Below are 15,597 nucleotides of genomic sequence, written 5' to 3'. Positions count from 1 at the left end.
TGCATATTTAATTTTGCCTGGTGGGTTTATCTCATTTGGGAAACTTTCAAGTGCCTCGTGGACTCAATGGCCATTGTTCTATGGACTAACATTGGTCTGCTTTTGACCAGACTTAATTGGGACAGTTCTGGGTTTGGGGTGAAGGGAATTGCTGGGGAATATTAATAAACCCATTAAACCAACATTATGTGTATGTGTGAGTGAACAGCATAGAAACTTATGCACAAAAGCCTGCTTGGTTGTTTTGGACCAATTGCCAGGAGACTGTGAGTTCCAATCCTGCCTTAGCATGAAAGCTGGCAGTCAGCTTTCCAGCCCAATGGCAGCTGTTTGCTGGTTATCTGACACTGGGGAAGAGTGACCTACAAGAGTTGAACTACCTGGAGAAGCAGCCATCGTAAGGATGTCACGTTGTTGCCTGCATTCAGACTGGCATTTCGCAGGGAGCTGCAGCGACCAGGGTCAAGGTACTGGCCTACCCTAGGATCTAAAATTAAGTTTGAAAACCAAAGGGGGGATTCAGCATAAAGCATCTGCTTCATCACTCATGTGCTTTGAAACCTATAGAAAAAAAACCACACTGCAATTTTATGAGTTGAGCATCATGCTTTATGTTATGTCCTGGGCCAGCAGGCACAGGCTGCAGCGATTGGCCCGGGCAGACCATGTGGATGCCTGGGACAAGAAAGGCTGTTTCCTAAGGTGACCAACCGTCCTCCTTTTGGAAGGACAGTCCTCCTTTTTTGAGTTCTGTCCTCCCTTGAAAAGTGTCCTCCTAAATGTCCTCCTTTTCCATATACCGTCCTCCTTTTGGGAGGACAGTCCTCCTTTTGTGAGTTCTGTCCTCTCTCGAAAATGTCCTCCTAAATGTCCTCTTTTTGACGACTAATCTGCAGGGCTTTTGTTTCCTCATAGAACGCTCAGAAGGCGTTCCGGGACCTTTTTTTATTTTTTTTCAACTTTTGCATCTACTCCCCCTATTGGCTTTCGAAAGCCAATAGGAATTGCTGCTGAGCGCGCCAAAACACCCGGGCGGCAAACTTTGCACGTGCAAGTTGCAGGAACTTGCACCCCTCACTGCTACCCAACTACACGATCTCCTACTTCTTAGTTCCAAAGATAGCTGGAGGAGACTGGAGCGGTAAGTTTCACTTGATCTTCCCTGTTCAGTTCTACGCGGGGATACACAGGGTAGGCGGTGGTGCTGGGGGGCGGCTGGGGGGGGGTGGCTGCAGGACCAGAGCTGGCGCAGCTGGTGCTTTGCAAGCCACGGGGCCGGCTCTACGGGGATGGGCAGGGGGGGCGGTGGTGCTGGGGGGTGGTGGTGCTGGGGGGCGGCTGCAGGGCCGGAGCCGGCGCGGCTGGTGCTTTGCAAGCCGTGGGGCCGGCTCTACCGGGATGCGCAGGGTGGATGGTGGTGCTGCCCCAGCAGCTGGGGGGCGGCTGCAGGGCCAGAGCCGGCGCGGCTGGTGCTTTGCAAGCCGCGGGGCCGGTTGTACGGGGATGGGCAGGGGGGGCGGTGGTGCTGGGGAGAGGCTGCAGGGCCGGAGCTGGCGCGGCTGGTGCTTTGCGAGCTGTAGGGCCGGCTCTCCATGGCAGGGCAGCAGTGCTGGCGGGGCGGCTGTGGGCGGGGGCGCGGCGGGCAGTTGACCTTCCATGGGCTGCGCCAGCTGGTGGTCTACGCAGTGCTGACCTGCACTGCCACCATCTCACCCTGCGCATCTACATGGCCATCCTGGAGCGCCTGGCTCACAACACCTGCCTCCGCCGCCCACCCCCGCGCAGTCCAGCCGTGTAGATTTTTGGACAAGTGAGAAATCGAGATTGAATATTGATACTCTAGCTGCAGCACTTGCCGTAAAATTCAATATGAAGGATATTTCTTGTTCAGATATTTCCAATATATTGTTAGAAGATGATACATTGACAAAAAATATTATTCAATGGAAAAGTACTCATTTAAATAATTAATAGGCATGTAAGCATAATTACAATATAAAATGTTATTGTTACAAATGTTTTTTATTATGCATTTATCATATTATAGTGTATTCTGTATTATTGTTGCAATAAATACAATGTTTCTTTTATTTACGATATTTTTTTCTTAAATTTATTCGTGTCCTCCTTTTTGTTGTAAAAAAGTTGGTCACCTTATGTTTCCAGCCTTTGCAATGATTGGCCAGAAAGGTATTGTGCAGGGGGAATATAAAAGGGGGCCACACCATTTTAAAATCTGTTCTGTTGGTGTTGCAATAAAGGAGACTGTTGGAACTTGTTGCTTCGTCTCAATGCCTCTTTTCCTGAAACAGAACACCTGATGACACCTCATTTTCTTTGATTATTGATAGGTGGCTGCTTTCTTCCAAGCAAGACAGCCGCCCCGAGATTTCCTGAGAGTTTCCCATTGCAGTCCTAACCAGGTTAGATTTGGGTTAGTTTCTAAGCCCAACTAAGTGCTGCGGTCTTCTGGGAGAAACCTTGCTGATTGTATCATCTGAAAGAGGCCAAGGACATGACGAGTGAGTGGGTAATATATTTTGATCGGACAATGATTTCCAAAGCAAAACTTATTTCTGTAGTGCAAAAGGCTGCCCTGCACCAATATTTTATTCATTTCACATATTTCTGTGCTAGATTTCCTTCTTGTCTTTCCACCAGAATCCTAAATCAGCACATGACCTTTACTTTTTTCACTGTTAAGATCTAACCAACCCTGTATCTTCCTGGGACTGTTTAATCATGAAGGAATTCTGGGAGATGAAATCCAAACTCCTCGAAAGACATTCCTTGGCCGCCATCTTGTTTATAAAATATTGCTTGATATTCCTGTCAGTTCTTTACAAAATCGTAAACTCACATAAATTATCACCTCAGGTTCATTATCTAACTATGACTGTTATTAATGCAAGAGGGCATATGAATTTCAACACAGGAAGCCAGAGTTTTTTATCAGATGAAATTATTGGTACATTTTTAGTTAACTAACATTTTCTCGATGGGTGACTGCCTTCCGGAAGATTTTCTCAATCCCTCTAATGTTTGTTCCTGGAGATGTGAAACTATTTTGATGCCATGAGGCATTCTGCCAAATTTGGGTTCCAATGGTGAACCACAATCCTAAACATTTTTGTCTAGTATTTGGTGTAAACCCAGCCTTGGTGTTTTTTCTTAGTGTTTTGGGAATCCAGGCAATGGCGTTAACTTCATAAACTGTGATACAGGAAAACATGTAAGCACAGGCATACAGTTCCAGTAAGCCCAAAATTAAAGCTTTTAATCCACATGTGTGCTTTTCAGGGAGCTAAATTTTAGGGGTTTTGAAAATGGGGAGGGGCTGTCCCAGTTCATTAACTGATTGTATACAAGTAGTCCTCGACTTACAACAGTCCGTTTAGTGACCTTTCAAAGTTACAATGGCACTGAAAAATGTAACATGACTGTTTGCCAAAGTTACGACTTTTTGCGACATCTCTATGATCACGTGATCAAAATTCAGCCGCTTGGCAACTGGTTCGTATTTATGACCGTTGCTGTGTCCCAAGGTCATATGATCAACTTTTGTGACCTTCTGACAAGCAAAGTCAATGGGGAAGCCAGATTCACTTAACAACTGTGGCAAGAAAGGTCATAAAATGGGGCAAAGCTTACTTTACAAATGTCTCACTTAATAGAAATTTGAGGCTCAATTGTGGCCCTAAGTCAGTGGTGGCGAACCTATGGCACGCATGCCAGAGGCAGCATTCAGAGCCCTCTCTGTGGGAACACCTGCTGTCGCTCCAGCCCCGCCTCCCCCTGTGGCCCCTCCTCACCAGCAGCTGCCCCAGAGGAGAGTCACCCCTGGGCATGGCCCGTGCGGAACAGCGCAGCCAAGATCATGGCAGCCAGGCAGCAGGGACAAGACTCCGCCCTCGCACCCCATTATGTGCAGATGATGCTGTGGGGCGCGAGCAAAGGGTGTGGCTATGACGCTGCAGGGCTGCCTGGGCAATATCCTTTGGCGGGTCGCGGAGGCGATGGGTGGCCCTGCGGGTGGGTGGGGTAGAGCGAGGATGGGTCAGGGGATGGGGCGGTTTTGGGGCACTCGGTCTCTAGAAGGTTCACCATCACTGTCCTAAGTCGAGGACTGTCTGTAGTTGCCCAGCTCAACAAATGACTCTGCACGTAAGTACTATATGCAGATCTGGCATGGCTTAGCTCTTCAAGTTGATTTTCTTTTGGATAAGATTCCAGTTTTTGCAATTATTTTTCCCTTTTGCCATGCCTATTTAGGTTCGCACTGCTGTTTTCATGAGTTTCCCTCTTCAGAAATGGCCAGGAAAAAAAAAATACTAGAAAAACAGGTTTAGAGACATAAGCAATGAAACTTGCTTTAGGAAACCATATGTGAGTTTACTCAGCTAGCTAATTAATTTTGTGTGTGTGGATACAGACTACCCAACTTTATTCTCCTTGCAAGGTGAACATCTCACAATTTTATTATAATTGCACATCTACAGGCTGGCGTGTAAAACTGTAAGAGTGATTTGAGCCAGGCACAAAAATATGTGGAGGCAGGCCTGTTTTTCTTAGTGCTAATGTTTTTCTTAAATTGGAGTTCGCAGATAAAGGCTAGAGAAACCTATCATTACTAATCTGATGGTTTTTCTATGTTGCCTTGGGTTTTTTTTTTTCTTGCACATAGTAGTACAAGAATTTTGCAGCTAATTCTTGGTTGTTGTTTTTTAACAAAAACACTATTAATCCGAATTTGAAGCAACTGCGCTTTTCAAGATGTGTGCAAATTACAAAAATTAAAGCTGTGGATAAATGGATCTATATCAATTTATAATAGGATAAAAGTACACTGTGTCTCTGTTGAGGAACATACTTTATTTTAGATCTTTCATGGAAATATGCCTGCCCTACTCTACTCCTGCTAGGAGGATTTCTCTGCACGTATCAGAAATGCTCAGACCCAGAAAGTTTGAAAACAAACTGCAGACTTGTGGGGTCTGTTCTATTTCTTCAAGCTCCCACCCCCTCTGGCCGTTCTCCCGGGAATTTTGCAAATACCAACAAACCAACGTGGACAATTTGGGTTCCACTGATCCACAGCAATTTTCCCCTGGTTGCAATTTTGCAAAGGTCACAGTGAAGTCAATTTGCATTCCTTGGCTATTTTGCCCACTGAGGGGGAAAATGTGTGTGTGTGGGGGGGAGAGATGGTTGCTTTTGAACACAAAAAACGGCAGCTTTGGAAGCAGTTGAGCCAAGCAGTGTCCTGGACGTGGCCCCACGCTTTGGCGTATCCTTCAGAACGTTCTGTTTCCACAGGGTCATATGCTCTGGACCGCCCGGTTGCCAACAACTTGATGGACTACGGGTTTTCCAACTAGGCTCTCTGCCAAACACGCAAACAGAATCTCTCCAGCATCCTAAGAGGGGTGGAACTGCAGCATTTCGACCTTGGGCTGGCAGAATTCAAGTCAGGGAATATCACCACCTGTGTTTCTGTGTTGGGACTGTGTGACAACCAACAAGTTTCTGGTTTCTTTGGGGTTTGTTTTGGTTCTAAAACAACAACAACAACAATAATTGTATGCTGAGGCAAATGCAAGTTTTCTGCAAAATGATCCTTAAAGAGAGGCGGGAGTGGTCTTGTAATAATAATAATAGCAATAAACAACAACAACATAATAATAATAATAATAAAGTTGGAAGGGACCTTGGAGGTCATCTAGTCCAACCCCCTGCTCAGGCAGGAAACCCTATACCATTTCAGACAAATGGCTGTCCAATCTCTTCTTAAAGACTTCCGTGTTGGACCATTCACAGCTTCTGGAGGCAGGTTGTTCCACTGATTAATTGTTCTCACTGTCAGGAAGTTTCTTAGTTCTAGGTTGCTTCTCTCCTTGATTAGTTTCCATCCGCTGCTTCTTGTCCTGTCTTCAGGCGCTTTGGAGAATAGCTTGACTCCCTCTTTGTGGCAGCCCCTGAGATACTGGAATATGGCTATCATGTCCCCCCTCGTCCTTCTCTTCATTAGACTAGACATACCTAATTCCAGCAACCGTTCCTTATATGTTTTAGCCTCCAGTCCCCTAATCGTCTTTCTTGCTCTTCTCTGTACTCTTTCTAGAGTCTCAACATCTTTTCTACATTGTGGTCTTGCTTTTTACAAGAGCTGGAATTACAGCTACAGTAGTTCTTGACTTGCAAGCACAATTGGGACCAGACATTGCTAAGTAAGGCAGTTATCAAGTGAATCGCGCTCAATTTTATAATATTTTTGTCATGGTTGTTAAATGAATCACTGCAGTTGTTAAGTGAATCACAAGATTGTTAATCGAATCCAGTTTCCACCATTGACTTTGCTTGTCGGAAGTTGGCTGGGAAGGTCACAAATGGGGATGACATGACTCCAGGATGCTGCAACTTGTCATAAATAAATGTGGAGTACCAAACATCTGAATTTTGATCACACAGCTCTGAGGATGCTGTGATGGTCATGAGTATGAGAACTGGTTGTAAGCCTCTTTTTTTAGAGTCTCTGTAACTTTGAATGGTTGCTAAAGAAATGGCTTTAAGCTGAGGAACTCCTGTACTGTTTATAATAGGAAAAAGGATGGGAGAAAATTAAATCTCCAATTTTTAGGTGGCGAAATAGGACTTAACAATTTCTCTTTCCTCCAGAATTTCCTCAAACTGGACTAATTCCCCATTTTACTTTAAGTTCTGTCTCTAAAACTATGTGTCTGGAATAGTTTCTTTTATTAGCTTTCATCCTAGTCCTCAAAAGAAACTTTTGTTGGTGCTTAACAGACTTCATATCCCTATTAGTGTTATTTTGTCCAATCTAGTTTTTTTTTTTTAAAAAAAAAATGAGTTTGCCTGCTGCAAAGTAAAGCATTCGTGTCAAGCGTACTTATTTCCCATAATTTATATATCTGTGTATTTATAGACCACTACAGTAAACGAAGCAATCTAGTAATTCAATCTAACCAACCCACAACAGATGCAAATAACCTATGACACATGCAAAAAAGAGTCAGAGTTAGGATGACATGTGGGTGACGGGCAGGTTGAATTGTTTGAGTCCTCCAATAACCCTGTGGAGCAAGAGTTCTCAAGGCCTACTTAATACTAGGAGATTGGGGTTCTTCCTTACCAACCTGAATCCATGTCTTCCGAAAATGAGGATACATATTATTAAGGCTGGGGGGGTTGGGGGCCATGTCCTCCAAAAATGAGGGTTGCTATTAGGCGGTGCACTTTCAAATCCTGGCTCCTTGACTCTCTCATGAGGTGGGCACCTCCCTTGGAAGATCCTACAGGACGGGGCAAATCTGGGTCAGAAAAATGTCTCTACGTATCAGGCTACCAGTATGGGTCTTAAGAGAGGGAACTAACATTGGATTGAGCCCGGAAGCAAACAGATGACCAATGCAGTCAACACTGCATTGTCACACATCTGCTATTTCAACAGATGGACTTCTACATTTTGGATCAGTTGGAGCTTCTGAGTTGACTTCTGGGACAGCTCCATGTAGAATAGTGGTTCTCAACCTTTTTAATGCTGCGACCCCCAACCGGTCGTAAGTCGAGGACTACTCAACCGGTTGTAAGTCAAGGACTACTCAACTGGTGCAGCACCGTTTGCAGAATGGGACTTTTGGCGGGCTCAGCAGAGCAGAGACAGCCTGGACAATTCCTATTGGCTTTTGAAAGCCAATAGAATTAGACTCTATTCAAGAGAGTCTAATTCTATTGGTTTTCAAAAGCCAATAAAATAAAAGGGAGTAGCACAGCTAAGGAAAAGGGGGAAAAAAATGGCGGACTGCATTGTTTAGTGATCCCCGTGAAATGGTCGTTCGACCCCAAATGGGGTCCTGACCCACAGGTTGAGAACCACTGATGTAGAGAGTATTAGTGTAGGCTAGGTATCAGGTGATAATGACAGGAGTCACTGTGGCCAGGCCAAAATGGAGCAAAGCATCTTCTGCTCTGTCAGGAACTCCAAGATGACCCCTATACTGCAGACATATTGTCAAAGCTGCCATCCTACGTGTGAGCTTTGCATTTGCTAGCTGTCCATCTGCCATGAACTATGGGAGGAGGGAGTAGACAGGAGGAGAAAACTACTCATTGTATCTTCCAGAGACACTGTCTCAAAGTCAACACCCTGGGAATGCAACAGCTCACCAATTAGCCTACCGTTGAAGAGGCTGTTCCCAAAACAAATTATTCAAATATTTAGAATAGAATAGAGCTGGACGGGATCTTGGAGTCTTCTAGTCCAGTCTCCTGCTCAAGTAGGAGAACCTATACCCGCGATGGCGAACCTTTTAGAGACCGAGTGCCCCAAAACCCGGCCACCTGCCTCCACGGCCCGCCAGAACAGATTGCCTAGGCGGCCCAGCAGCGCTATGCTGGCCACATCCTCCATCTGCACCCTGCAGCATCATCTGTCCATGATGGAGCGCAAGGGCAAAATCTTGTCCCTGTAACCCAGCTGCCATGTCCTTGGCTGCACGTGCTCTGCGCAGGCCACACCTGGGGGTGACTCTCCTCCAGGGGGACTGCTGGTGAGGAGGGGGCCATGGGGGGAGGCAGGGCTGGGGCAAAGGCACACGTGCCCACAGAGAGGGCTCAGAGTGCCGCCTCTGGCAAGCGTGCCATAGGTTCACCACCACTGACCTATACCATCCCAGACATGTGAATGTCCTCACATTTAGAACTATGATCCTAAGTTACAAGATCAAAATTCGGGTGTTTGGCAACCAGTATATATTTAGGACAGTTGGAGCGCCCCAGGTTCATGTGAGTGAGCCGTGGTGGCACAGTGGTTAGAATGCAGTACATAATTCCACTGCCAGGAATTCTATCGTGACCAGCTCAAGCTTGACTCAGCCTTCCATCCTTCCAAGGACCCAGATTGTTACAGTAATATGCTGACTCTGTAAAACGTTTAGAGAGTGCTGTAAAGCAGGGGTCCCCAACCTATAGGCCGCGGGACAGGTTGGCCAGTGTGTGCGTGTGTGCGTACACCCCCCCTCACTTGTGGTAGCACCACAGCCGCAGGGCATAAAACAGGCCACCACTGCACCTTGGGGAGTGAAAATGGGACATCACTGCATCTTGGGCCATGAAAAGGTGCAAAAACGGGCCGCTGCTACACTGCAAGGCGCAAAAATGGACATTGCCATGACGCATGGAAACAGGCCACAACCACACCGTGGGGTGCAAAAATGGGGCGCCACCATACCACAGGGCACAAAAATGGGCTGCCGCCATGCTACAAGGCGCAGAAACAAGGCATTGTGCCACGCAAGAACGGGGCAAGGCTAGTGAGTATCATGTGGATGTTAGCCCCACCCCATTTGTGGCACGAACGTGCTCATGGCCCTTTGCACACACGTGCACATGCACACATGTAAAATGCTTCCCCCTCCCTTTTCCTCTAGTCTGCCAACTGACAAAGGTTGGTGACCTCTGCTGTAAAGGACTATAAAGTGGTATATAAGTCTAAGTGCTATTGCCATTACTATAGTCATTTGCAACCTTCCCAACCTGGTTTCGACAAGCAAATAGGGGAGGCTGGATTTGCTCAAAATCATGTGATTCACTTAATAGCCGCAGTGATTTGCTTTACAACTGTGGCAGTAAATGTAAAAAAAAATTGGGTATGACTTACTTAACAAGCAGAAGTTCTAGCTCCAACTGTGTTTGTAAGTCAAAAACTACCTATAAAGATCAGAATTCTGCAAGCCATGGTATTCCCTGTGACACTCCACAGAAGTGAAGGTTGGAATTTGCAAAAGCAGGTGAGGAACAATATTGGCACTTTTGAACCTTAGAGTTGGAGAAAATTCCCAAGAATCCCATAAATAGCCAAGAAAACAAACAAATGTATCCCAGAACAAATATCAACAGCAATAAGCATTTAGACTTATATACCGCTTCACAGTGCTTTACAACTCTCTCTAAGCAGTTTACAGAATCAGCCTATTGCTCCCAACAATGGGTCCTCATTTTATCAATCTTGGAAAGATGGAAGGCTAAGTCAACCTTGAGCCGGTCAGAATCGAACTCCTGGCAGTCGGCAGAATTAGCCTGCAATACTGCATTCTAACCACTACACTACCACAGCTCACAAATCAATATTCAGTGTTCTCACTCGAAACCCAATGAACAAGCTCAGAATATCATACTTGAGACACATAATGCAAAGATCTAGCTCTCTTGAATGGTCCATAATGCTAGGAAAGTGGAAGGAAAGAGAAGAAACCAGCTTCAAAGGTGAACAGACTTATTTACAACTTATGATGAGTGCACCACTGGAAGACCCAAAGGACTAGATTGGGGAAAAAATCAGTCTGGTGAAAGTTATTAAGAGTCACCACCAACTTGATGGTACATAAAACTCAGACTACAAATTCTACAATACAGCATCCTTCAAAGGAAAAAAAATCTGCATTGGAAAATGTTGCAGGAATAATGTTTTTCAGATTGCTCTCTCTTCCAAGTAGAACATTTGTTGTTGTTAGTTGCAAAGTCGTGTCTGACCCATCGCGACCCCCTGGACAACGTTCCTCCAGGCCTTCCTGTCCTCTACCATCTTTTGGAGTCCATTTGTTCACGCCTACTGCTTCAGTGACTCCATCCAGCCATCTCATTCTCTGTCGTCCCCTTCTTCTATTGCCCTCAATCTTTCCCAGCATTAGGCTCTTCTCCAGTGAGTCCTTCCTTCTCATTGGGTGCTCAAAGTACTTGAGTTTCAACTTCAGGATCTGGCCTTCTAAAGAGCAGTCAGAGTTGATCTCCTCTAGGACTGACCGGTTTGATTGCCTTGCAGTCCAGGTATCTCGCAGGAGTCTTCTCCAGCACCATAGTTCAAAGGCCTCAATTCTTTGACGCTCAGCCTTTCTTATGGTCCAACTTTCACAGCCATACGTTGCAACTGGGAAACCATGGCCTTGACTATACGTACTTTTATTGGCAGGGTGATGTCTCTGCTTTTTAGTATGCTGTCTAGATTTGCCATGGCTTTCCTCCCCAGGAGCAAGCGTCTTCTAATTTCTTGGCTGCCGTCCCCATCTGCGGTGATCTTGGAGCCCAGGAAGATAAAATCTGTCACTACCTCCATTTCTTCTCCATCTATTTACCAGGAATTCAGAGGGATGGATGCCATGATCTTGGTTTTCTTAAACATGCCTAGTGCCAATGCTTTTGTCTGAGATGCCCTCAACCCAATGGTGGAATTCAGCCGGTTCACACCACTTTGGCAGATCCGGTAGCTAATTCTTTGTTGCCCAGGCCCAGAATGGATTTCCGGAAGCGGCATCCACACAGAGAACTGGTTGTTCGCATATTTGAATCCCACCACTGCCTCAACCCAGCCGAAAAAAGCTCCTTTATCTAATGCCAACATTAGGAATGCTGTGAGGATTATTTGCCAGCAACATCAAAGGAAACTGCTGGGAAGAAATGCCATCTCCCAAGAACGTTTGAATATCCTCAGACCTGGACAGAGAGATAAGAGCAGTCAGTGTGATTTGTCTGTTCACCCAAGGCAAGCGGAGAATTCTTCAAACTGTTACTGGGCCTGCAAACTCCTGATTATTTTTTTAAGCGAGACCCCCCCCCCTCTGTGTCTAATAGGAGAAGAGCAGTAGAAATATCAGAACCCACCGTGAGTTGCACTTAGTACCAGAGTTTAACAATGAATCCTGTCAAATGGAAATGGTGCAATAAAGAGGAGCCAACAGAAATTAAATCTTAAAAGGAGAGATTGCGGGAAAGCGATTATGCTTAGCCTTAAGAAATTAGATAACTAAAAGGGGATATGATACCACCCTTTGAAATATCTGAACGCAGAAGGTCACGATCTGTTCTTTTGACATTCCAGATGGGTTTTAAGTTGCCACAAAGTAGATTCCAACGGAGTGCTGGGAAATAAAAAACCTTCTTAATACAGGTAGTCATCGACTTACAACAGTTTATTTAATGACCATCTGAAGTAACAATGGCACTGAAAAAAAGTGACTTATGATTGTTTTTCACGGTTACGACCATTGCAGCATCTCTGTAGTTCACGTAATGAAAATTCAGACGCTTGGCCACTGGCTCGTACTTATGACGGTTGCAATGGCCCAGGGTCATGTGATCAATCTTTGCAACCTTCTGTCAAGCAGAGTCAATGGGGAAGCCAGACTCACTTAACCAGCAGGTTACTAACTTAACAACTGCAGTGATTCACTTCACAAGAAAGTTTGTAAAATGGAGCAAAACTCACTTAATAATTGGCTTGCTTAGCAACGGAAATTGTGGACTCAGTTGTGGTCATAAGTGGAGGACTACCTGTCCTTAAGAATAGCTGAATAGCTGAAGAGTGGACTATAGCAAAGTCTTGAGCAGCCCCCTCCCCTCAAGAATTTAATTTTTAATTTTAGTTGATTTGGAGGATAAGTAGCAGAGCAGAGCAGGGCAGTAATATTCATGCCAAACTTATAGGCTTCTTGGAAACAATATCAGACACTGGATTTGATTTGACAATATTTTTCTTATGGGGAAGATCACGGAGATCCTTCTCTTCAGCTGACACAGCTTCCCTCTCTCTCTCTCTCTCTCTCTCTCTCTCTCTCTCTCTCTCTCTCTCTCTGATCAGAGATGGATTTCATAATATTGTTGCCTCTAATTGATGCTCCTAGGAATCAGTTTGTGTTTTCCCTTGGGGCAATTAAATCTGAAGAAATCAAACAATAGTGTAGGTGTATATGAGTTTGTGTCTATGTTTCTTTTATATTTTTTCATGAATCACTGAACTAAGGTGTGGCTCCCAACTGGAGAGATGAACCCTGAACAGTGACTCATACAGAGCTGCAACAGACCTCTTTTGCAGAGAACCAAGTATTTGCAATGGGAATTACGGGATAATTCAGTGATAGCTGGTATTATAGCATAAATTATATGCATTATTGAGATTTCCCATGAGGTCCGATGAAAGAAGAAAAACTTTAACCGAATAACAGAGGTGGAAGGGATCTCAAAGGTCTTCTAGTCCAACCCCCTGCTCAGGCAGGAATCCCTATATCATTTCAGACAAATGTTTGTCCAATCTCTTCCTTAAAACCTGCAGTGTTGGAGCACCCACAATTTCTGAAGGCAAGCCCTTCCACTGGTTTATTTTTCTCACTCTCAGGAATTTTCTCCTTAGTTCTAGGCTGCTTTCTCTCCTTGATTGGATAATTGAATAGCAATTAAATAATTAATTAAATAATAGATAATGAAAAGGCTAACACAGGGGAACTTTTATTAAGAACCAGCCATTCTGCTGTGTTCCTGCATGGAAAAGTGGGGTAATTTGCTGCTAGAAAGCAGCAGAAGACTCTCCATTCGTATCAGAAGGCATCATCAAATGAGCAAGGCATCATACAGAGGCCCAGAGGGAAGCCTCCTCTCTGGATGGAGGGCTTCAGAATTTATTGCTTCAGCTGCTCCAAGCGATCTTCCAAAGTGCTTTTATGGAGAAGGTCAGCCTCATTCCAGGGCTCCTCCGTTTCTCAGAAACCCAACTTCGTCTCTCAGCTCTGTTCCGAGTTCTTGATGAAAACATGTTTTGCTGGCTTGTGGAGGGCGGGCCAGACGCTGGAAGGGGAGGAAGCCAATGGGAGAGAGCAAATGGTCAGCTCCTCCTCGTGGCTGCTTGCTTCAAATAATAAATATACAGAGTGGATCTCTGCCTCCACCATCTTTTGCCCCTGGAGGGGAACTGCCTCCCAGAACAAATCAGCTTTCCATCTTTGTCTTGCTTAACTTCTACGCTTTTGACGGCAGCTCATGAATGTGAAAGTGCAATATTTGTTTTATATTCTCAGATTATAGGAAACCAATGCAAACAAAATCCCTTAGCATCTGGGTTATCTGGGAAAATGGAGAGGGAAAGCATGCTTGTCATTTTTGAAAACACGCCAAGCAGAGTTTCTAAAGTTGACACTTGCTAAAACATACATGTACTTTACACTGATGTCTGTCTCATCAAGCATGTGCCATCTTTCATTGTAATTTTAAAGAGGGTTGGCCTTTTTGGCAAAGAATGTATTGCTTGCATGAACTAACCGCACTGCAAAAGACAGAAGTCTGCAGATTTCAAATGGGAAATGCATTTGAGTTCAGTTAATCCCTTGAAATCTGCTTAATTATCTAGGCTTGCATTTGGATGCCAACAAAGCATTGTGTCCTTACAGGAGATGTACGGGCTGGCATTCTCCACCTGCCTGCTTACATAGTGAACCGTGGCAAAAGCTACATGTTATTATTATGGACATTCGTGTGCTTTGTCTTGTGGTAAACCCTTTGGTTAAGTAATATTTGGCAGCTGTTCAGGAACGGGCTGCCTCTGTGTATATACAGATAACTCTCATCACTTTACGTATGCAGGGTTTAAGGCTTGTCTTATCCTGCAGAAAGGCAGGCAAAGGAACTGAAGCCAAGGTCCAAGGAAGGGGTGTTTCCTGCAGCTGGAGCAACAGGAAAGCCACCAAAGGTGATTGACAGCTGCCTGTAGAGCTGCTTTGCTACCTTGCTTTTTCTCCTGGAAAGCTGTTTGCTGTCTTTGGATACAGGTAGTCCTCGATTTACAGCAATTTGTTTAGTGATCGTTTGAAGTTACAAGGGCACTAAAAACAGTGACTTACAACCGTTTTTCACGCTTATGACCATTGCAGCATCCCCATGGTCATGTGATCAGAATTCAGGTGCTTAACAACTGGTTCGTACTTATGACGGTGGCAGGGTCCCACAGTCATGTGATCAGCTTTTGCAACCTTCTAATAAGCAAAGTCAACAGGGAAGCCAGGTTCACTAACAACCCCTTGTTACTATCTTAACAACTTTTTATTTTATTTATTTTATTTATGAGACTTATATACCGCTTTAAGTGCAAGCACTCCCTAAGCGGTGTACACCAGTAAGCAATGTATGTATGTATGTATATATATATATATATATATATATATATATATATATATATATATATATATATATTTGTTTTCTGAGGTTTTCCGCGGGTATTTGTATATAGGTCTTTGGTTGTTCGGGTTTTCTCCCGCGTAAAATTGGAAGTGTCTTGGCAACGTTTCGACGAAGTCCATTCGTCATCTTCAGGCTGGTGTTTTCAGCTTCTTTTGAGCAGCAATGTGTGGTTTTAGCTGTTTCTTCCTTTTAACTGCCAGTGGGGTATGAACTGATTGGGTGGGAGCTTGGCTGTGTTCTGATTGGGTGGAGGTGTGTTCTGAATGGTTAGGGGCTTGGCTGTGCTCTGATTGGCTGGGGGAGTGTTCTGTTTGGTTGTGCTCAGGTTAGTCTGAGTTGCAGAGGGGTTTAAGATTTTGGGGTTAGGGAGTCGTTTGTCAATAAGGGCAGGTTTCCAAATGGCTGGTAGGCGGGAGGATATCATCCCGCCTACCAGCCATTTGGAAACCTGCCCTTATTGACAAACGACTCCCTAACCCCAAAATCTTAAACCCCTCTGCAACTCAGACTAACCTGAGCACAACCAAACAGAACACTCCCCCAGCCAATCAGAGCACAGCCAAGCCCCTAACCATTCAGAAC

This window comes from Crotalus tigris, unplaced genomic scaffold (assembly GCF_016545835.1).
Source record: "Crotalus tigris isolate CLP2741 ecotype Arizona unplaced genomic scaffold, ASM1654583v1 scf7180000024379.1109085, whole genome shotgun sequence".
Classification (NCBI taxonomy): domain Eukaryota; kingdom Metazoa; phylum Chordata; class Lepidosauria; order Squamata; family Viperidae; genus Crotalus; species Crotalus tigris.
Note: the sequence above shows the minus strand (reverse complement) of the source record.